The sequence below is a fragment of the Chelonia mydas genome, chromosome 9 (assembly GCF_015237465.2).
Source record: "Chelonia mydas isolate rCheMyd1 chromosome 9, rCheMyd1.pri.v2, whole genome shotgun sequence".
NCBI lineage: Eukaryota > Metazoa > Chordata > Testudines > Cheloniidae > Chelonia > Chelonia mydas.
The window spans coordinates 42,821,178-42,844,769 of NC_057855.1; the positions used below are offsets into that span (position 1 = coordinate 42,821,178).

General features: G+C 44.7%; 1 protein-coding gene and 1 pseudogene across 4 annotated transcripts in view; both read left to right on the plus strand.

Moving 5' to 3' along the window:
* LOC102940836 (glypican-5) overlaps positions 1 to 23,592 on the plus strand; it is a 614,981-nt gene that overhangs the window by 15,213 nt on the left and 576,176 nt on the right. The window lies entirely within an intron of this gene.
* Positions 22,613 to 23,072, plus strand: LOC102940613 (annotated as a pseudogene).

Here is a 23,592-nt window from a genome sequence, read left to right on the forward strand (position 1 = left end):
CACCACCCTCCCAGTGAAAAAGTTTTTCCTAATATCCAACCTAAATCTCCCCCACTGCAACTTGAGACCATTACTCCTTGTTCTGTCATCTGCTACCACTGAGAACAGTCTAGAGCCATCTTCTTTGGAACCCCCTTTCAGGTAGTTGAAAGCAGCTATCAAATCCCCCCTCATTCTTCTCTTCTGGAGACTAAACATCCCCAGTTCCCTCAGCCTCTCCTCATAAGTCATGTGTTCCAGTCCCCTAATCATTTTTGTTGCCCTCCCCTGGACTCTCTCCAATTTTTCCACATCCTTCTTGTAGTGTGGGGCCCAAAACTGGACACAGTACTCCAGATGAGGCCTCACCAGTGTCGAATAGAGGGGAAAGATCACGTCCCTCGATCTGCTGGCAGTGCCCCTACTTATACATCCCAAAATGCCATTGCCCTTCTTGGCAACAAGGGCACACTGTTGACTCATATCCAACTTCTCGTCCACTGTAACCCATAGGTCCTTTTCTGCAGAACTGCTGCCGAGCCATTCGGTCCCTTGTCTGTAGCGGTGCATTGGATTCTTCTGTCCTAAGTGCAGGACTCTGCACTTGTCCTTACTGAACCTCATCAGGTTTCTTTTGGCCCAATCCTCCAATTTGTCTAGGTCCCTCTGTATCCTATCCCTACCCTCCAGCGTATCTACCTCTCCTCCCAGTTTAGTGTCATCCGCAAACTTGCTGAGGGTGCAATCCACACCATCCTCCAGATCATTTATGAAGATATTGAACAAAACCGACCCCTGGGGCACTCCACTTGATACCGGCTGCCAACCAGACATGGAGCCATTGATCACTACCCGTTGAACCCGACAATCTAGCCAGCTTTCTATCCACCTTATAGTCCATTCATCCAGCCCATACTTCTTTAACTTGCTGGCAAGAATACTGTGGGAGACGTGTCAAAAGCTTTGCTAAAGTCAAGGAACAACATGTCCACTGCTTTCCTTTCATCCACAGAGCCAGTTATCTCGTCATAGAAGGCAATTAGATTAGTCAGGCATGACTTGCCCTTGGTGAATCCATGCTGACTGTTCCTGATCACTTTCCTCTCCTCTAAGTGATTCAGAATGGATTACTTGAGGACCTGCTCCATGATTTTTCCAGGGACTGAGGTGAGGGTGACTGGCCTGTAGTTCCCAGGATCCTCCTTCTTCCCTTTTTTAAAGATGGGCACTACATTAGCCTTTTTCCAGTCATCTGGGACCTCCCCTGATTGCCATGAGTTTTCAGAGATAATGGCCAATGGCTTTGCAATCACATCCACCAACTCCTTTAGCACTCTCAGATGCAATGCATCTAGCCCCATGGACTTGTGCTCGTCCAGCTTTTCTAAATAGTCCCGAACCACTTCTTTCTCCATAGAGGGCTGGTCACCTCCTCCCCATGCTGTGCTGCCCAGTGCAGTAGACCGGGAGCTGACCTTGTTCGTGAAGACAGAGGCAAAAAAAAGCATTGAGTAGATTAGCTTTTTCCACATCCTCTGTTACTACCACATCCTCTGTCACTAGCTGTTAATTTACACTAGCTGAGGATCTGGCCCTAAGTTTTTTTTTTGATAAATGTTAATATTAGACTAAAATTTTCTCCTCTTCATACCTTTTAACATTGTAGAGGGGGTATAGAACCATATACAAAAATGGTATAAAGAAATACCAGATTTATTAAAGCAAAACCAAACCCTTCCAAACCACTTTAATCCACCGTTTGTGGTACAATGAAAGAGAACAGGAAGAATCCACTAAAAAAACTATTCACAAAGGGCCAGATTCAGTCATGTCCCATTTGCAGTGATGCTAGTGAGAAGTGCAGAGCGATAACATGGAGCAGGAGTGCTACAGGTACATGGACGTGGCCTAAGACATTGTTTGAACAGTAGTGAAGCAACCTTAACTACAACACTATTTACTGCTGGCTTGAAAGATGCTGGATATGCTCCCTCCTGGATTTTGGCCACCTGATGTGATCCTGTTCATCTCAGGTTCTTATGCCCCCCCTCACTGTAGTATCTGAACACCACTTTATCCTCCCAGCATCGCTTTGAAGCATGGAAATATTGTGTGACAGGTTAATGACCCCCACACACATCTGGGATGCCACCTGGTGTACTGGGGTTTCACTGAGCCCCTCCTGCTCCACCAGCCTGGATTGCCTCTCCCTGTTTTGCTGAATTAGGCTTTCCAGCCTCTTGCAGCATATGCACACAGGTAGAGCCACACTCAGCTGCAGACACAGACTGAAGTCAGCTCTGTGTAAGAGGATTCATCCAGCACTCACGTGCAAACCCAAAATAATACTGTCTTGCAGTGTATAGAAAGATCTGCACAGCGCAATCTCTTAAAAATTCACCCTCTCCCTCAATGTGGAGAGAGAGATGCACAGCTTCTTGTCCCCCCTGCAGATATGAATTGCACAAAGTGGGTTATGTTATCAACAAGAAATACATTTATTAACTACAAAAGGCAGATTTTAAGTGATTATAAGGGTTAGCAAACAGAACAAAGCAGATTACTAAGCAAATTTTAAAAAAAAAACCACGCAAACTAAGCTTGATTCACTAAAGAAACAGGTTACAAAATATAATTTCTCACCCTAAATGTTGAATTTAGGCAGGATGCAGAGTTTCTGTAGCTCAGAGTTTGCTATTTTTCTTACAGACTGGATCCCTGTCTCAGTTTGGACTCACCCCTGCCTATCCCCTCGGGTTAATTCCTTTGTCCCTTCACGTTCTTTCAGCAGCCCTTCTTTTTGGGTAGGCAATGGAGGAGAATCCAGATCAACCCCCTCCACAGCCCTTAAAAAGGGTTTTCCTAAGGCGGGAATCCGTTGCTTGATTCCCCATCCCCCTACAGTGGAAAAGTGCCAGCAGTGTCCAAGGTGGTATTTTGTATCAGGTGACAGGACCACCTGACCTGGTAGTGTCAGAGCTACGTCCTATGTCGCCTCTCAGGCAGGAGAGTATCAGGCAGTATCTTCACAGTCTTTGTTTCTTCTTAATGGTCCATCAGCCCTGTCTGACATTTTCATTGTTGAACCTGAAGGGATAGTTGTGGGTATCACCCAAAGTAGCACATTTGAAATATGGATACATGGTCAATATTCCTAGCTTCAGATACAAAAAAGATACATGCATACAAATTGGATAAACACATTCAGTAGATCATAACCTTTTCAATGATACCTCACATGACCCCTCTGGCATAAAACATATCTTAGTCATGCCATATTATATCATAACTATTTATATGAAGAATATGGGGTGTAACATCACAATATGTATCCCTGTTTCACAGAGAGGGAACTGAGGCACAGAGAGACTAATGCCTAGATCCTCAAAGCTATTTAGGTGCCTAACCCCTAGTGAGGGTCTGGGCTTAAGTGCCGGGCCCAAGGCTAGTTCTAGGCCTAGCTCCTAGGCTAGTTCCGCTATCAGTGGAGCATATTTTCTCTCCACACTAGCAAAAATGAAAGATGGGGGTTCTATAGCTGGGGAGGCCATAGTGCCTCAGGTACATGGTGTGCTGGCAGCTGACTCTCCCTCCAGTGTTCAGCAAATGATAACTCGGGTTTTGTGTAGCTGAGCTAAGGGTTAGCAGTAGAGGTATCCCCTCACGCAGTGTACTGTTGCAGGATGAGCCAGATTCTATCCCAAATGGAGCAACTTCACATTAAGGCTGCCCCCCTCCAGAGTGGCACATGGTCCTAGAGATACATGACATTTATATGGGCAATCTACAATAACTCTCTAATAAGTCTGAAGGCGAGAGAACCAAATGAAGAAATGGAACCAAACTCTGGAAGCTAAGAACTGTTAAAGATTATTGCCTTCAAATGAACCAATCAAAGGAGTGTCTTCAAATTAGTGTTCTCAGGTGTTTTAGACATTGGAGTCTAAAAGCTCTTAGTTTTATCGAAATCTAAGGAAATGTATTTATTGCCATTCCAAGTTTAGTGGGCTAAAATATCACCTCCTTAGTTTCAAGCTTTATGGATTCAAGCTTCAATAAATCAAATTTTCCCTTCCTAATCTGGGTTGCCCTAGATAAGTCAGGAAACATAAAAATATGCCTTCCCAAAAAAGTAACTGTGACTTGACTCTACCTATTTGTGAGTTTAAAGCTTCTGATATATTTTTCTGTCCCTGAACTCTGACCTACCATTCTCTGTATCCCTCCTTCACAGAAATAACTCCTTTGGGGAGGAATTAGTTAAAATGCTAATGTCCTTTCCTCTTAAAGGGCTATTGATTTAGACAAGAATCCAAAAGTTCATTCTAGGGTTACTATCAAAGATGCTGATATTTTAGATCAATAGCGGAGGTGGAATTAGGTCAATTTATGTCAATTTGTCACATTGGTACGCTTTTCTGGAGACTGCCATATTGTGTTTGAAATGGAAGCAGAGTACAAATCTCTAGCCTTTATGGCTGTGAAGATACCTCCCAAATGGGAACTGAGTGTAACCAATACATCATCCTCTGCCTGAGTCTACAGCCAGCTTGAAACAACAGCACTGAGAGGTTTGAACTGTCCCATCTACCTCCATGGTGTGTTAACTCTGAAGCATAATAACAATAATCTAAACGTCAATGTTGTTGACTAGTTGACAGATGAGCAAAGCAGGCAAGAAAGGAGACATGATGATCTGAAGATCAGCACAATGTATTGTCAGTGGTGTTTTGTTTTGGTGTCTCAGGTGGGAGAAGCAAGGCTTATTATTATAAATTATTTATGTATATGATGCCTCAGGGCCTCATTGTGCTAAGCACTGTACAGAGACACACACAATAATGGACAGCCCCAGCTCTGAATTGATGGCAATCTACATAGTCAAAACAGATAGCAGAGAGGAAATATCCTCATTTTAAAGATGAGGAACCGAGGCCCAAAGGCATTGTGACTTGCTTGAGGGTAATGGAGTCTTTTCCATCAGCACACCTGAAAGTGCTTCACAGATTTCCATGTTGGACTCCACATTTTCCTGATCTGTAGTCAGGGTGTGAAGGCTTTTGAAACTGTCCCAAAAAACCCTTCATCTCTCCTATTCTTGGGATGAGAACATTTGTTAATTCACGTAATCTCAGCAGACTCCCTATCTTCAGAAATAGACCCTACTGCTAAACTCACCCAGTAGGGACAGGAACCTACATTGGATACAGTTAGCTATGCTGGCTACACCTAGCCCTGACCTTTGGAAGTGGGCAAGAGGCCTCTTCTGATGTGATTTCACTGTGGGCTTTCTCTTACCCAGTGCATAATTACTATGTTCTCATTGCAACTGTTGTGAAGAAAATGCCAGTTTGTATCCAGAACAACCAAACTATTATCCACGTCAAGGTGTATAGAAGAAAGGAGTGGGGAAGGGGAAGTGCAAAGACCTCCTCCAGCATCACACATTCAAAGAGCACTGCCAGAGAAAGTCTACACTATGAAATTAGGTCGATTTTATAGAAGTCAATTTTTAGAAATCGATTTTATACAGTCGATTTTGTATGTCCACACTAAGCGCTAGAATTGATTTACGGAGCAGCGCACTGTGGGTAGCTATCCCACAGTTCCCGCAGTCTCCGCCATCCATTGGAATTCTGGGTTAAGCTCCCAATGCCTGATGGGGCAAAAACATTGTCACGGGTGGTTTTGGGTACATGTTGTCAGTCGCCCTTCCCTCCGTGAAAGCAATGGCAGACAATCATTTCGCACCTTTTTTCCATGCAGACGCCATACCACGGCAAGCATGGAGCCCGCTCAGCTCACCATCACCACTTCTGTTGTGTCCTGGGTGTCAGCAGACGGTGCAGTACAGCTGATAACCGTCATCATCCACCACTTCTCTGCAACTCTGCTCTCCTGCTCTTGTAAATGAGCTCAGTCTCAATAGCAAATTTCTCCATGTTGTCGTCATCCACTGCTTCTGCTGCAGCTCTGCTCTCCTGCTGCCATGAATCCACCTCGCAGGTCCTCTCGTCTTTCTGTATTAATATCTATTCTCATGGCATCCATCGTCATCCACCGCTTCCGCTGCAACTCTGCTCTCCTGCAGATGCCATACCATGGCAAGCATGGAGCCCGCTCAGCTCACCACTGCTGTTGTGAGCATTGTAAACACCTCACGCATTATCCTGGAGTATATGCAGAACCGGGCTAAGAGACCCCAGCACGAGGACAATTTTGATGAGGACATGGACACAGATGTTCCTGAAAGCAGGGGCTGTGGCAATTGGGACATCATGGTGGCAGTGGAGCTGGTTGATACAGTGGAACGCCATTCTGGGCCCAGCAAACAAGCACAGACTGGTGGGACCGCATAGTGTTGCAGGTATGGAATGATTCACAGTGACTGCAAAACTTTCGCATGCATAAGGCCACTTTCCTGGAACTCTTGAGTTGCTTTCCCCTGCCCTGAAGCACAGAAATACCAAGATGAGAGCTGCCCTGACAGTTGAGAAGCGAGTGGTGATAGCCCTGTGGAAGCTTGCTACGCCTGAGAGCTACCAGTCAGTCGGGAATCAATTTGGAGTGGGCAAATCTACTGTGGGGGCTGCTGTGATCCAAGTAGTCAATGCAATCATTGATGTTCTGTTATCAAGGATAGTGACTCTGGGAAATGTGCACGTCATAGTGGATGGCTTTGCTGCAATGAGATTCCCTAACTGTGGTGGGGCGATAGACGGAATGCATATCCCTATCTTGGCACCGGACCACCTTGCCAACCAGTATGTAAACTGCAAGGGGTACTTCTCAATGGTGCTGCAATCGCTGGTGGGACATTTCACGGACATCAGTGTGGGATGGCTGGGAAAGGTGCGTGACACTCACATCTTTAGGAACTTCAGGCTGTTCGAGCAGCTGCAAGAAGGGATTTACTTCCCAGAACAGAAAATTACCATTGGGGATGTTGAAATGCCAATAGTTATCCTTGGGGACCCAGCCTACCCTTGCTCCCATGGCTCATGAAGCTGTACACAGACAGCCTGGACAGTAGGAAGGAGTGTTCAACTATAGGCTGAGCAAGTACAGAATGGTGGTAGAATGTGCCTTTGGATGTTTAAAAGCTCGCTGGCACTGTTTGCTGACTAGGTCAGACCTTAGCACAACCAACATTCCCATTATTATTGCTGCTTGTTGTGTGCTCCATAATATCTGTGAGAGTAAGGGGGAGACGTTTATGGCGGGGTGGGAGGTTGAGGCAAATTGCCTGGTGTCTGATTTTTGAGCAGCCAGACACCAGAGCGATTAGAAGAGCACAGCAAGGTGTGCTGCGCATCAGAGGGGCTTTGAAAACCAGTTTCATGACTGGCCAGGCTTCGGTGTGACAGTTGTGTGTATTTCAACTTGATGCAAACCCGCCCCCTTTGTTGATTTTAATTCTCTGTAAGCCAACCACCCTCCCCCCCCCTTCGAAATAAAGTAACTATTGTTTTGAAACCATGCATTCTTTCTTTATTTCTAAAAAAGGGAGATAACTGACAAGGTAACCGGGGTGGGGTGGGGGAGGAGGGAAGGGCAAGGCCACATTGATTTGTAGTGTGGCTACAATAAGCAAACTGTTTGAATGACAGCCTTCTGTTGCTTGAGCCATCCTCTGGAGTGGAGTGGCTGGGTGCCCGGAGCCTCTTCCCCCCCGCATTCTTGGGCATCTGGGTGAGGAGGATATAGAACTTGGGGAGGAGGTCAGGCGGTCGTACAATGGATACAGCGGGGGGAGGGGGAATCTGTGCTCTTGTTGGCTTTTCTGCAGCTGCACTAGACGCTTCATCATGTCCGTTTGCTTCCCCATTAGCCTTAGCATCACCTCCTGCTTCCACTCTTTGCGCTCCTGCGTCTGCTCTTTGTGCTCACTTAATGCTTTCCTGGCCTCTGCCACTGAATGCCTCGATGCATTAAGCTGTGCCCTATCAGTGCGGGAGGACTGCATAAGCTCGGAAAACATGTCATCGCAAGTGCGGTTTTTTTTTTGCCTTCTAATCTGCGATAACCTCAGAGACGGCGATGATAGGGGGAGCATAGAAACATTTGCACCTTGGGGGAGATAAAAAGGGAGAGTAAAATTTAAGGTGATACATTTCTGAGAACAAATGGGAGACTCTTTCACAGAGAATCAAGCAATTCACAGCAGACAGCACATGTGCTTTAGGTGCAAGGTTGCATTTTGCCTTTTATATTGAGCGCCTGCTGGTATGGTGACACATCACACATGGCTGGGCAACAGAATTTGGTTTCCATGCAGCCATGGTAAGGCAAAGGGTACATGGGGTTGGCTTCTTACGCATAACATGTGGGAATGGTTTCAAACTGCAGCGCCCTCCTTTCCCATAGCAAGCAATGGGTTGGGTTTCACATTTAAAAGGAGGGGCTGCGGTTTTCAGGTGGATGTGTAGCACACACCTTCCCCCACCCCACCATGTGGCTATTCTCTGGGATGATCCCTTTTAGCCAAGCGCAAACAGCCCAGCATGAACGGGGTCCTTTTACTGTTCCCTTAAAAAATTCCCCTATTTCAACCAGGTGACCATGAATGATATCACTCTCCTTAGGCTAACACAGAGAGATATAGACTGAATGTTGCTTGAATGTGACCAAAACCCAGGACCATTTGCTGCCGTGCTTTGTGCTGCAATGATTCCAGAATACTTTCAGAGTACCTCCAGGAGAGCTTCATGGAGATGTCCCTGGAGGATTCCTGCTCCGTCCCCAGACATGTGAACAGACTTTTCCAGTAGCTGTACTGGCCGCGAATGCATCCCAATTCTTCAGGCCAAATCAAACTTTAAACACTATTATTTTTAAACCCTGTACTGTAGTTACAAATGTGCACTCATCAGAGGTGCCTTCTCCAGCTTCAGGGTCAGGGATCCTGCCTTTGGAGGGTATTGTCTCCAGGGTGATGAAAAGGTCCTGGCTGCCAGAGAGAACGGATTCACCGCTTGCCTGCTGCACATTCTCCTCCTCCTCTTCCTCATCCACAAAATCCTCCTCCCTGTTGCGAGAGACTCCCCCCTTGCAGGTGTCCACCGATAGTGGTGGGGTAGTGGTAGGGTCCCCTCCTAGAATGGCATGCAGCTGATCACAGAAGCGGCATGTATGGGGCTTGACCCAAAGGGACCGTTTGCCTCCTCTGTCTTTTGGTAGGCTTGCCTCAGCTCCTTAACTTTCATGTGGCACTGCTGTGTGTCCCTGTTGTAGCCTCTCTCCAACATGCCCTGTGAGATTTTGGCAAATATATTTGCATTTCTTCTTTTTGATTGGAGTTCTGCCTGCACAGATGCTTCTCTCCATACAACAATCAGATCCAGTGTCTCCCTTTCGGTCCATGCTGGAGCTCGTTTGCGATTCTGGGAGGACGGCATGGTCACCTGTGCTCCTCAGTTCGCCATGCTGACCAAACAGGAAATGAAATTCAGAAGTTCCCGGGGCTTTTCCTGTGTACCTGGCTCCTGCACTGGAGTTCAAAGTACTGTCCAGAGAGGTCAGAATGGAGCATATACCAGAATGGAGGCCAATACCGTTGATTTGCATCCGCACTACCCCAAATTTGACCCAGCAAGGTCAATTTTAGCGCTACTCCCCTTGCCAGGGAGGAGTACAGAAGTCAATTTTAAGAGTCGTTTAATTCGATGGAACGGGGTTGGTTGTGTGGACCCATTCATTTTAAAATCGACCTAATGCAGCTAAATTTGGCCTAACCCCTTAGTGTAGACCAGGGCTTAGTCTTCGTCTCATGGGTAATACGGTCTTCTAATGGGACCATGCTGTTTCTTGGACAGCTTGAAATGAGGTTAAATGAAAACTCTCCTTTGCCCATCAACACTAATCACTAGCGCCAAAACCTACAATTTTGCATGGGGCCTTAGCCTATCTTCCATGATAAGCTAAGGTTCCCCATCTTTAAAAAGAGCTTGGCTTGTTCAGCCTAACAAAGTGAAGACTGAGAGGGGATGTGATTGCTCTCTGTGAATACATCTGGGAGATAAATGTAAGGGAGGGAGAATAGCTATTTAAACTAAAGGAAAATGCTGGTGCAAGAACATACAGGTATAAACTGGCCATGAATAAATTTAGGCTGGAAATTAGAAGAAGGTTTGTAAGCATCAGAGGATCTGGAACAGAGGATCTGGGGAGGGGAAGAGGCAAATAATCTAGCTAGTTTTAAGACCTAGCTTAATATGTTTATGAACAGGATTGTATCACAGGGTTCCCTGTGATATCAGGGGACTGGACTTGACCCACAAGGTCTCTGCCAAGCCTATGTCTTATGTGACCTCTCAGTGATTTTAATGGGTTCCATGCAGCTAAAATCCCAATTAACTCTGTGAAAGTATGTGGGTGGATGTCCTGTATTGTATCTTCTAAGGGACTAAAGAGATACAGAATCATAATTCTTAGCAGATTTTTTAACAGTAACTTGGATTCTGCATGCCTAGGGTCTGCCCCATGGGTTTTCAGGGCCCTGATGATCTAATCCTCATTAACAGCCTGATCCAGCCCCACTGAATTCAGGGACATAGTAACCTGAAGTTACCTCTTTCTTATGGTTATAACTCAGAATTGTATATAGCTAGAGGCAGAATTATGGGTCTGATATAATGACTAATGAATATCAAAGTCAATGAGTCTTTCCATTGACTTGAATTGTTGTTGGGTTGGGACCTGTGCTTCCAAAACCTTAGAAGATAAGGACATGCCTTCCTCCTGTCCTTCGTGCGAAATGTGTCTCATACAACTGAAACAGCATAGAGGCAACTGATCACTGTGGTGGTTGTATAGTTACTTCGAAATGATTATCAGGGCTGTTAAATGGTATTTCCAGGCAGTGGTTCATGATATTGTAGCAAACTTTATGGCTTTGCTTACACAATAGTCTTTTGCATTTTTATAGCACAACCAAGAGCAAGGTGCTCTGCTCTGTCACCTGTATTCCTCATTTACCAATGCTCTACTCTAAGGTGTAGATTAAGGTGTCATGCCAAATTGCTGAGACAACATTTGCAAGCATTTATTTATGTATCGTGTAGCCATTTTGAATGTCATTAATCTCTAATCAACTCCACTAAGACTGTAAACTCTTGGGAGCAGAGAACATCTTTTTGTTCTGTGTTTGTAAAGCATCTAGCAGAAGGGAGGCGTGGTCCACAACTGGGGCTCTTAAGAGTTGCGATATGAATAAATTTATGCATCATGAATGATGAACACATTTATGCATCTTTGGCTGTGTGTTCACCCATTTTGTCTGCTGTGGGCTTATGTTATCTTAGACACAATAGGCCCAATTCGCCACTGTGTTACTCTAGTTTTACATCAATCATTCCATCTGATCTCAATGGAATTACACTGGCAAAAAAACTGGAGTAATGCAGTGGTAAACCAAGCCCAGAGAGTTTGCTACACTGGGCCATTGTTACCTGCTATTCTAAGTAGTTACAGTGGCATGGTCAACTAATTTTCAGAGTCAGCCACATACAGAGAGAGTCCTTGAAACTTGTTTGTAATCAGCTGTGGATTTTTAGTTCAGTATGGTGTGATTGCTGATGTTATTGGTGTAGAAAGGTCCTGATTAGGGTCATTGGAAATCTGTGGAAATTCCTCCAGATTTTGCAGAATTTCCTCCTCCTTCTCCTCTTCCAAAAAACCCCAACAAACAAACAGATGACCCCTGGAATTTAATTAACAGCTTTGGAAAATCTGGATTTTTTTTTTACAGTATATTCCTTCCAAATAAAAGACTAATACATTTGATAAACTGTTCAATACATTTATATTTATCTTTGGTGACTAGCTTCAAATAACAAATGGCCAAGGTCTTCAGAAGTGGCTAGTGATTTGGGATGTCTCAAATTTTGGGTGTCAAACTTGATCCCTTTAGGTGCACAGCATTTTCTGAATATTATGCCTCTAAGGTTTTCACCAAAAACTGAGGCCCGCAAAATCACTAGCTAATTTTGAAACTCCTACCCTTAGACTTAACATCAGTGAGCTTTACCTTTTCTGGGGAAAATAGTCTTCCATCACTTCCCTGAGATCTGTCCTTTCCCCCTAGAGATCATTTCCTCCCACCCCCCACAAAAGCTTCCAATCCAACCCCAGAGATATTCCAGTTGCTTTAGAATATCTTCTGTGTTCACCTCCCTTTTAGCCCTGACTCTTCTCATATATTTCCTGTGCTGAGGACCAAAAGGAGAAAAAATGACAAAAAAAGAACTTTTACTCATATGTAGCTTGAAAATTATTTTCCACCTCTTGCCCCCTCAAATGAATCCTGTCACAGCAAGTGATGTTATTAGCAGGGAGAACCTATTGAAAGGATTGTCTGTCAGTGGTAAAAGAGTGTTAACATCTGAATTATTATTTGGCTTCAGAGTTGAAATGAATGAAGCAGTTCACACCTCTCAGAGCGATTTCATTTTGTCTCCCTGTTGCACTAGAAAGACCTACATTGATTTGCACTTGAGAATTTTCTTTGCAAGTAGAGGGGTTAGAAATAGAGTGACCAGATGTCCCATTTTTATAGGGACAGTCCCGTTTTTGGGGACTTTTTCTTACGCCCCACCCCCTGTTCCATTTTTTCACAGTTACTATCTGGTCACCCTAGCTAGAAATTTACTTCTTTCATTTAAAAATCAAAGCTTCAACTCTGCTATAAACACTAATCCGTGGAAAGAGACATATGTGTGCTTCAGTTTAGAATTTCCACTGAATGTATTTCCTGTGGCACTTTTCTTGGTGCACTGTGACAGTGGTATGCCTCCCACACTGGAGAGATGAAATATAATGCCATTAGTTGACACTGGTCCTGAAAAGCACAGAGAGAGAGAGAGAGAGAGAGAGATTTATTGTGCCGCTGTAAGAGAGTGTGTGCGCTTTTTAAATATGTCAAAGGATAGTATTTCTGCTGTGGATACAGAGGGACCTAGACCAGCAAGAATGAATTTAGACTTTTTCAGTTGATTTGTCACAGTTCTGGGAATTTGTCTCATGACAAATGTTATGGGAAACTTAAAGAAACATCTTAGTATTACAAGAAATAACATGCTGCTTTTTCTGCTCACTTTGCACATGACTGCTGTTGCAATACACAGGAGTCTGCTCCTCAGCTGGAGTAAGTCACTGTAACTCCATCGAAGTCTCATGAAATCTAGGGTTGGTAAGCCCTTCACCATCCACAATCATCACTCATGAGTCGCTTGAATTGCTCTGCACCACGAACATTTGGCTGGCTGGCCCTGGTATTAGCTCGTTTCATCTAGCCAGGCTTAAGCTATTCAGCACCACTCGCTGGGAGGACAAATCTGGAGGTGGACTAGACCTTCCATTCCCCCTCAGACTCACATGTAGGGAAAACTCTGGAATGAAAATCCTTTGACTCTATTTATAGGCAGCACTACGTATATTTCAAGGCCGTCCCACACTTCCCATTATGAAATGTTCTTTTCAGAGGCTTATAACTTCATCAAATGTTAACCGTTCAATGTGAGATTTTCTATGCCAGGTGTCTGCCTCAGGCTGCTTGGTTGTTGTTTTTTTGTTTTGTTTTTGTTTTGTTTTGTTTTTGTGTGGGGGCAGGATGGAATTTCCGCAGAAATGGTTCAGCCATTTCTGAGACCAAAGCTAAGGGAAAATACATTTTTTCCCATATTAAAAAAAATTCTTATAAACCACTTCCATGAACAGCTCTAGCTGCTCCATGCCTTGGAGCAGGGAATTGAAATTTGGCAGGGGATACAAAAATCCCAGCTCTGCTGCTGACCCATGTGGGGGTCCAGATTCCACATGATATGGATTTTTTTTTCAATTTTAAAGCTTTAGAGAAAACAGAAGAAATCACATCCAAAAATCTCCATTAGAAGAAAGTTAAAGTGTGTGAAGTCAAGTGCTCAAAAGTTAGAAATTCCAGAATTAATGTCACATAGAATGTGATAGGTCCTGTGCAAAAAATAGTATGTGATCATGTCCTTTCAGACTGTGTGATTAAAGCCTATGCACAAGGGTACCTGAATGGCACAGGAAACCTTAATTCTGGCATTTCACAACTCTCGAAGGCTGGCTTTTGCAACTTGTTTTTTTAACATAATTTATGTAATCTTTATATTGATAGGGTTAATATAGGGATTGCTTTGGCACAATGGTGGAAGTAGGTTGAAACAGATCTGGGAGCTCTCTGTATTGGTCCAAGAGAAGGAGGATCCATGGAAGAGCAGGCAGAGTAGACCTCTCCCGCTGCTTTAGCAGAAGAGGGGAAATTGCACCCCATTCCAATTGCCCTTATTTTAGTCTCTGCTTTGCTCATATGTGTGAAATTTTACAGGTTTAGATCCATTTTGCTAATCACAGTAATCCACAATGGATTTTCCACTCATTTTTGCAAATGAGCAAGGTTGTCTGGTAATTAATCTGTTGTAATGACTGTTGAGTTCCCTGATTACTTGTGGCACAAATGATCCTCACAGAAATCACTGTATGCATTTTAAACATTGGTAAGTCAACTATTGACTGTTGGATAATGCAAACATGCCATTTGGCAGGCTTAATTTACTTTGGTGCTCTTGTCTACTTGAGAAGAGCCTTGTCTACTTGAATATATAGTTAAAATCCTTTTAAAAATTCAGTGCTTCCAACTTTTGCAATTTGATTAAGAGTCTGATGATATTTGCTGGTTTTTCTTAGAGCCTCAGCTCCTGGAGTTGTGTGATTACATGAAAATCACAGCGTTCATCTTTTAAATATGTATGTTTCTAGCTTTTGTGGAGGAAAGCCTGAAAACATGAATGAGGCCTCAGAAATCAAAAGGCAAATAAAACTAACCCAAATTTATTATTTAAAAAAATAATCTCATGATTTTTAAGTCAATATGCTATTTTGGGGAGTGGGCCCGACTCATGATTTTTGATTACTGGGGGTTGGCAATGCTGAAAGTTCTAAGAATCTTTAAGGCTGATAGAAGAGTCTACCAAGATTGCAAAAGTGTTTCCATTTGCTTCTCTCATCCACCTGCTAGGTGTACTCTTCAAATCAGCAGCACTCCTATGGGTACCCGCATGGCCCCACAGTATGCCAACATTTTTATGGCTGACTTAGAACAACACTTCCTCAGCTCTCGTCCCCTAATGCCCCTACTCTACTTGCTCTACATTGATGACGACTTCATCATCTGGACCCATGGAAAAGAAGCCCTTGAGGAATTCCACCATGATTTCAACAATTTCCATCCCACCATCAACCTCAGCCTGGACCAGTCCACACAAGAGATCCACTTCCTGGACAGTACAGTGCTAATAAGCGATGGTCACACAAACACTACCCTATACTGGAAACATACTGACCACTATACTTACCTACATGCCTCCAACTTTCATCCAGACCACCTCACATGATCCATTGTCTACAGCCAAGCTCTACGATACAACCACATTTGCTCCAACCCCTCAGACAGAGACAAACGCCTACAAGATCTCTATCAAGCATTTTTACAACTACAGTACTCACCTGCTGAAGTGAAGAAACAGATTCACAGAGCCAGAAAAGTACCCAGAAGTTACCAACAGGCCCAACAAAGAAAACAACAGAACGCCACTACCCATCACCTTCAGCCCCCAACTAAAACCTCTCCAGCGCATCATCGAGGATCTACAACCAATCCTGAAGGACAACTCTCACAGATCTTGGGAGACAGGCCAGTCCTTGCTTACAGACAGCCCCCCAACCTGAAGCAAATACTCACCAGCAACCATACACCACACAACAAAATCACTAACCCAGGAACCTATCCTTACAACAAAGTCCGTTGCCAGCTGTGTCCACATATCTATTCAGGGGACACCATCATAGGGCCTAATCACATAATTAACGCTATCAGAGGCTCGTTCACCTGCACATCTACCAATGTGATATATGCCATCATGTGCCAGTAATGCCCCTCTGCCATGTACATTGGCCAAACTGGACAGTCTCTACGAGAAAAGAATAAATGGACACAAATCAGACGTCAAGAATTATAACATTCAAAAACCAGTCGGAGAACACTTCAATCTCCCGGTCACTAGATTGCAGACCTAAAAGTGGTAATATTACAACTAAAAAGCATCAGAAACAGACTCCAAGGAGAGACTGCTGAATTGGAATTAATTTGCAAACTGGACACCATTAAATTAGGCTTGAATAAAGACTGGGAGTGGATGTGTCATTACACAAAGTAAAACTATTTCCCCATGTTTATTTCCCCCCCCCCCACTGTTCCCCACACGTTCTTGTCAACTGCTGGAAATGGTCCACCTTGATTATCACTGCAAAAGGTTGTTTTTTCTCTCCTGCTGGTAATAGCTCATCTTACCTGATCACTCTTGTTATAGTGTGGTAACACCCATTGTTTCATGTTCTCTGTGTATATAAATCTCCCCACTGTATTTTCCACTGCATGCATCCGATGAAGTGAGCTGTAGCTCACGAAAGCTTATGCTCAAATAAATTTGTTAGTCTCTAAGGTGCCACAAGTACTCCTTCTCTTTTTGCGGATACAGACTAACACGGCTGCTACTCTGAAACTCTTCAGACTTTTAAGTTTTGAGGCAGGGACTGCCATTTTCTGTATATTTGTACAGGACTTCTCACAATGGATCCTGGACTTGGCTGGCTGGCTTGTCGGTCCTATCACAATACAAATGTTAAGGGCTTTGATTTAAGCGAGCTTTCCCTACAGTTCAGTCTGAAAAAGAATGGGCTGACCTCTCCACCTCCAGATTTGTTCTCCCTAAGTCTGTGTGTCTGACTAATATTCTGGGGGGCAAAGGGGAAGAGAGAGCGAGAGCACACTAACGTCAGTCCTCAGTGTCAACCAACCAGGTTTATGTGATGCAGACCAGGTCAAGCAAGTCGTGGATGGCAAAGAGGCTTACTGACTTTAAATCTTATATTGGTCAGCATGAGATTGAGATCCTGGGGTGGTGGGTGTTTTGGGACCATCAGAGGTAGCTGGTGATGGGCTGGCATTTCCTGTTGGCTAGTAAGTGTATCCTATTTGTTTCTTATTGTTGTGACTAAATTGACCATGCATCCTGGTTTTTCCTGGGACAGACCCACTTTTTCATATGGTGTCCAGGAATTTTTTCTAGGACACCTTAAATATCCCAGGTTTATAACTACAGAACATTTGTTCTAGGCATTTTGCTATACGAGTGGAATTTGTTCTGTGTTTACCAGGAACAAATAGTCCAGTGTAAAAATGTGTTTGGACTGAAGCAATAAGTCAAATGAGTATAGACGCTATCAAAGGTGTTTGGTTGCTCATAGTGACTACTAATGGTACTTGTTCAGTATTTCATAATAAACTGGGAGTAGTGACACTAGTACGCAGCTGGGTTTTTTTTTTAATGTACTTTTATATGATTTTTTTCACAGCCCTAAAAAATACCTCCACAAAAGCCTCAAGACTGCTCAACTCTCCAAGGGACTTTGTGGTGGTTAGTTGTATGTTAGGTGCACCAGATGCCTGTCACAGGGCTGGTTCAGGGTCCTGTGCCTGAAAGGGTAAACCCTCTCCCTCCCTCAGGGAAGTTTAGGTAAAAAGGAACAGGACCCATGAAAGAACTGATGAAATGGAGAGGTTCTTTGTTAGGACAGCCTTGCAAAACCTGGGTAAGGGGTGTTTCTGGTCTTCTTTGGGATTGGCCTTGGTACACCTGGGAAAGAGAGCAGACTTATAAAGGAGGAAGCCCTCAGAGAGGAACAGACAGGCAGGCTGGGAAATGGGAGACCCGAGTGGCAGCACGCTGAGGCTCCTGGTTCAGTAGAAAGCCTGCAAAGCCTGAAGGGGGAAAGGAGGAGGACTTGAAGCCCCAAAAAGAGCCAGGAAGGAACTGAGACACTCTGTGGGCAGCCTAAAATAGGTCCCTGGAAGGGACTAAGAGATGGGAACAGGACTTTGGTGGGGAGTTACTCAGAATGGGAAATAATTGAGCGAGTATTGAGTGAGGGGTTTATGTTGTGGGAAGCCCAAGAAAGAAGTCCTGTAGACAGTGTGAGTACAGTGGTTGATGTATATATTTTGGATGTGGGACTTAGGTCCCCTGAAAGAGCTGCAATGGTGTGCAACCTGGCTGTAGGGCCAAGTCTTCAGAAGAAGGGGACCCCTGAACATTTAGAAGTGGCACTAGAGAGGCAGAAACTTGGCTTACTCACACCTGGGGGCTAGGGGGCACTCTAACTGGTGGATGGCCCCATGACCTTGCCCCAGGTATGGTAAGTTTCCACCATACCTGTCCTGTTGCTATGCTCTGGGAAGGGACAAAGCTGGTAAAGCTCCACTCTAGGGTAATGGGAAGTGGGGTTGCAAATAGGGAGTCCTTTTCCCTGTCTTTTAAAGGCGTGTTATAATGTTTGGAGGCAGGGAGGTTCAGCCTATGTCTTGGAGCTTGTCTTCACGGCAGACTTAACTTGGGCTCAACCACAGGTTTGACCTTAACATGATCCATGTTCACACATCTGCACGCCTCTGTCCATGCTACGTGGAAAGGTAGCTATCGCTCTCTGAGCTATAGCTGATAGGGCAGACCCGGAGATCGCTGTTAAGGTATATTGCTATACCAAGGTACTTGTGAAGATGTGCGGTCACACCAGTCGAGACCTGTTGGTCCTCCAATCACTTTCCATAGCTCTCTGACTGGAAGTGGACTTTAAGTGGTTCTTAGAGAGTTGGGGGGCTGACTGGGCTCTACCCTCACCACCACAGGCCTGTAGGGAAAAGAAGAAGAATATGGGAGAGGAAGGGACATTCCCAGAGTTTTGCATCAATAACCTGGAATTTTCCAGGTACTAGTGTCTGGAAAATAAGGGGTACCATTGGTCCCTTGGCAGTCATGCATGGATGTGGATTTGGGGTGAGAACAGCAGTCAGAGTGTGGGTTTCCCCAGTAGGCAGAATGTTACAAATCAAACACCTTTGATCCAACTCAGAGAGGGAACGTAGGGACAGGAGCCAAGGGCCACTGAAAACGGGAAAGCAGAGGCACAGATCAGTGTTGTTGTGGCCAGGATCCCAGCTGAAATTGGAGAAACTGAGGCATGACTTAGTGTCGCTGTGGCTCAGATCCCAGCTGAAAGTGGGAAAGCTGAGGAAGATAAGGAGTACTGCCCATGTATTCTTTAATTTCATACCCTGGGTAGTGCCCTCAAGATGAGTATTTTGCAATTTGCAGTCAGCTGCTGCCTCAGTCCTGGCCAGACCCAATTTATTGTTAATGGCAAAGTCTGAGATAGAGTCATTGTTGTTGTGTGGGGCAATCCTTGAATCTCTGAAATAGGGTTTCTGTGAAAGGAAGAGAGTCAGATCTGAAAACTGATTTCAGTGCTTTGGTGAGGGGCATTGCATCTAGCGTGAAAAAGAATCATTGTCTCCACAAAAGGCCGCAGCTATCAATCCCAGTTATTGGGGTGAGTGGGATCTATCCCTAGGGCACATAACAGCATACCAGCTTGGGTCCTGTCAGGAAACCATTTCCTCCCACAGTTCCTAGAGTGAGCAGCTAAGCTGTCCCACAATACCCTGTGAATGTGAGCAGTGGCACAGTGCAGTATGGTGCTAGAAATCTTGGGATATGTGCCCAATTGCCTGTATTGTTTGTTGTAGCTGGGTACAGCACCAGCGTGGACATGAGGTGTGAGAGCACCCTCATATGTGGTCATGCTAGCATTGGTTAGGCTACCACGGGTTAGCTTACCCTGTGATTGCCTCACCTGTGCTTAGCATGCAATGAAGACACAGCCTTGATGTGTGCTGGTTCCTTGCAGTGGGGTTGGGGAGGCAACTGCTTTGCTTCTTCCTTTGGATGCAGGAGGAGTAGCAGAGAAAGTTAAGTCAGGGTTTCAAAGTTCCTAGACCCACGAAGTGCAGTGCCTGAGCTGGTGGCTGGGGCGGGATCCTGCTGAGGGGAGACTTGTTTCTCTGTACGTTGGGTGCATCTTATGGGTGGAGTTGTAGTAGTTTGTGATGGCTCTGCCCGTACCTTTGTGCAATTCCTTTGTCCAGTTTAACATCTCTGCAGGGTCCAGTATGGGATGGCGGGGGATGTACTTTCCATAGTGCGGCTGTATTAATTTAGGCTTTGTGTCTGCAGGAGGTAATCATCTGGGGAGCAGTGTTTGGAAGCTATTTCTTTTTTCGTTTGGGTTTAGCCTCCTAATCTAAACTGATTTTTCCTGATTGCTGACCTTTCCTGGAGCTGAGGCAACAGCTGCCCAACATGGATGAGTCCCAAGACGGACACAACACTGGCTGTTGTTCAGCCCAGCCAGATTTGAATGCAAGGTACTTAGTTCACACCTTCCTGTATTACTAAGTCTAGGAGTCTTTGGGAAAGTTTGCACAATATTAAAAGTTGGGCTTTGGATTAGGGTTTTGTTTGGAAATACTGCTTAAAAAGCCTGTCAAAATATAGCAGAACAGAGAGATTACACTGAGCTGGCTTTTTGATAGTGCCAACACAGGACTACTTTAAACCATAAAAACTATAGCCTCAACTTGTGTAAATTGGCCTATCTCCATTGAAATCACTAGAGCTAGGGCAGTTTACACCAACTGAAGATCCGGCCTTTGACTTCAGAACATGGCTGTTGCAGTATTCTTAGGGGTTTGAAAACATCGCAGAGCACTGGCTGTTTCTGTCCTGTTGATGTTAATGAAAATTGTGAGGTTAAATGCTTGTGCATATTCATAAAGTGAATATTATTTTACCTTTCAGTGGGGGTGTATTTTGATTTAGATTCATGGAGATTTCATTCCTAACACTCAGCCTTATTTTAGCATTCAGGGACCTATGCATATACCTCTAAAAACTGGTTCTGCTGATACCAGTGACAAAAATCTCTTTGAGTTCAGTTGACCTTTGGTCCAAGTCCTCAGTTGACATAAATGTCACAGGTCCTCCGGTTTCAATAAAACTATGGTGATTTATACCAACTGAAGATCTGGTCATATAGCTTTAGCCTGCTGCTGCTGGGGTGTATTTTATAATAGCAGTTGCACATTTGTGCACGCTAAGTATTTTTAAGATTGCAGAAAATGTCCAGTAGGAGCCCTTGGTGTCATAACTTTCCAAAACATTCATATTTGGGGTTGAAATTTACCATAATTGGTCTCTGCCTGAAAGTGATTTGTTTTTCTTAAAGTTTGAGCAAAATCCTTTGAGCTGTTTTTTTTTAGTTAAACAAATGTGAGAAAAATGCTTTTCCCTTCCAAAAAACAAAACAAAACAACCCGAAACACAATCTCACCACCCCTTTTTTTTACCCTGTATTGCTGCAAACCAGCTGTAGTTTGACATTTGAAGTATAGCATGTACATGGCACCCTGAGGATTAGTCACTCTGCTTGACTTGAAATACAAAATTGAGCCTTTGAAATCTGCAGCCTGCGCATGTGCAATAGAACTGTCCTGTTCCATCAATAAGTGCACACCTCAGGAACTGAGCACTGTGCATGCTTTCCATTTACTGTGGTAGAGTCAAAGTCTGGCCGGGCACTTTCATCCACTCTCCTCCCACCCCGCAGTCTGTTCACAGTAGAGATGAAGAGACAGGAACAGGCATGTGACGGCCTGGCTGTTTCCTGTTCAGCAGGATTGTCATGGTGTTTGGAATGGACATGGCCCTCAATGAGGGCCATGTGATATGTTTTAAATGAACAAAGTGTCTCAATGTTAAAATGTAAGGCAGTGATTAGAAAACAGTTCTACCGAGCTGGGAATGGTGCATATAAAGTGGAAGTACGTGTATAGCTAGTAAGATGCTCAATTCCAAAAGCTGATCACAAGATACCGAGGTGCTCTGATACCATGGTGATCAGTGACCTTACAGAAAACTAGATGGTGTGACAAAGTTCCTCCTCTGCCTTGGTGGGTCCTGCGCTTATTGGCGGATTTTCTCGCCTCAGGGGTTCACAGCAGCCCTCAGTTTGGCCACTTTCATGGCTCAAATCTGCCGTTCACTCAGTTAGCCTCATCACAGGCCAGCATAGGGAAAGGAAGAAGAACAATCCCCGCAGTCTCTGCTGATCCACCTAGTGGATCGGGGAACGGGCCAGAGACATTCCCTGCTGGTGGAACCCACAGTCCAGTTCAATAGGGAGTTTGAGGGGGGGGGGGGATGGAGGGAACTCGGGCCCGCCCTCTACTCCAGGTTCCAGCCCAGGGTCCTGTGGATTGCAGCTGTCTACAGTGGCTCCTGTAACACCTGTGTGACAGCTACAACTCCCAGGGCTACTTCCCCATGGCCTCCTCCCAACACCTTCTTTATTCTCACCACAGGACCTTCCTCCTGATGTCTGATAATGCTTGTACTTTTCAGTCTTCAATAGTACATCTCACTCTCAACTTCTTGCTCCCAGCTCCTCGCACACATACCACAAACTGAAGTGAACTCCTTTTTAAACCCAGGTGCCCTGATTAGCCTGCTTTAATTGATTCTAACAGCTTCTTGATTGGCTGCAGGTGTTCTAATCAGCCTGTCTGCCTTAATTGTTTCTAGAAAGTTCCTGATTGTTCTGGAACCTTCCCTGTTACCTTACCCAGGGAAAAGGGACCTACTTAACCTGGGGCTAATATATGGGAGGTGTGCGAACAAAGACCGTGAAAAAGGCGGCCTGGGTCATCATTGAAAAGTACTACACCCGGCTAGGAATGACTTCCACACGAACAAATGGGTGTGTGAAGAGAGTGCCATCATCCCTAGCAAGAAACTTCGCAACAAGATAGCTGGGTATGTCACCCATCTGATGAAGCGTATTTAGAGGGAGCTTGTCAGAGGTATCTCCATCAAACCGCAGGAAGAGGAGAGAGAGAGGAGGGATAACTATGTCCCTGAGGTCTCTGCCCTTGACCAGGAGATCATTGAAGTTGACCCAGATACTAGGGAAATGCTGAAGCTGCTGGACTTTGGCAGTCTGTCCAACCTGCAGGTCACGCAGCCCACTGTGGGAATGAACTTCAGAACACCAAGAGGAGCTATCTGAATCCATTGCTGTGCTGTCACTTTTCCAATAAACGTGGGAAACCAAAAAAAAAATCAATCTCCCATAGCCATCTGGCCCGACCCTATCACATAGGGTACGGAGATGAATCGCTATATTGCCAGCTCTGTAGCACTCCTATTGTCCCTCTCTCAAGTGCATTTTCAGAATGGTTTTTGTGGATTGTACTGATCAAAGGTCTGCTGGCTACTGCTCAGCTCCTCAGCGTCCCCAGTCTCTGTTGAACAGCCTGACAGCGTACTGCCATGATGCGAGGGTAGCTCAAAGGCTCGTTGAAGGGGAATCTATATACTCAATGAACATGGTCACAGTGAATTTCAAAAATAGCTTTCAACAAATATTTTCTGATAAATGTTTCACATGGCTTTCCTGTGTCAGTGACTGTGCAGTATGCTTGCACCATGGTTGCCTGATGGACAGACTGTTTCAGTAGGACATTACAAACCATTGAGCAGCACTGAAGAATCCATGCCACAAGTGTAGCACTAGGCATGGTCTTTCCCTGTTCCACAGTGGTGTACAAGATGGTACAGTAAATATGCAGCAGATATAGAA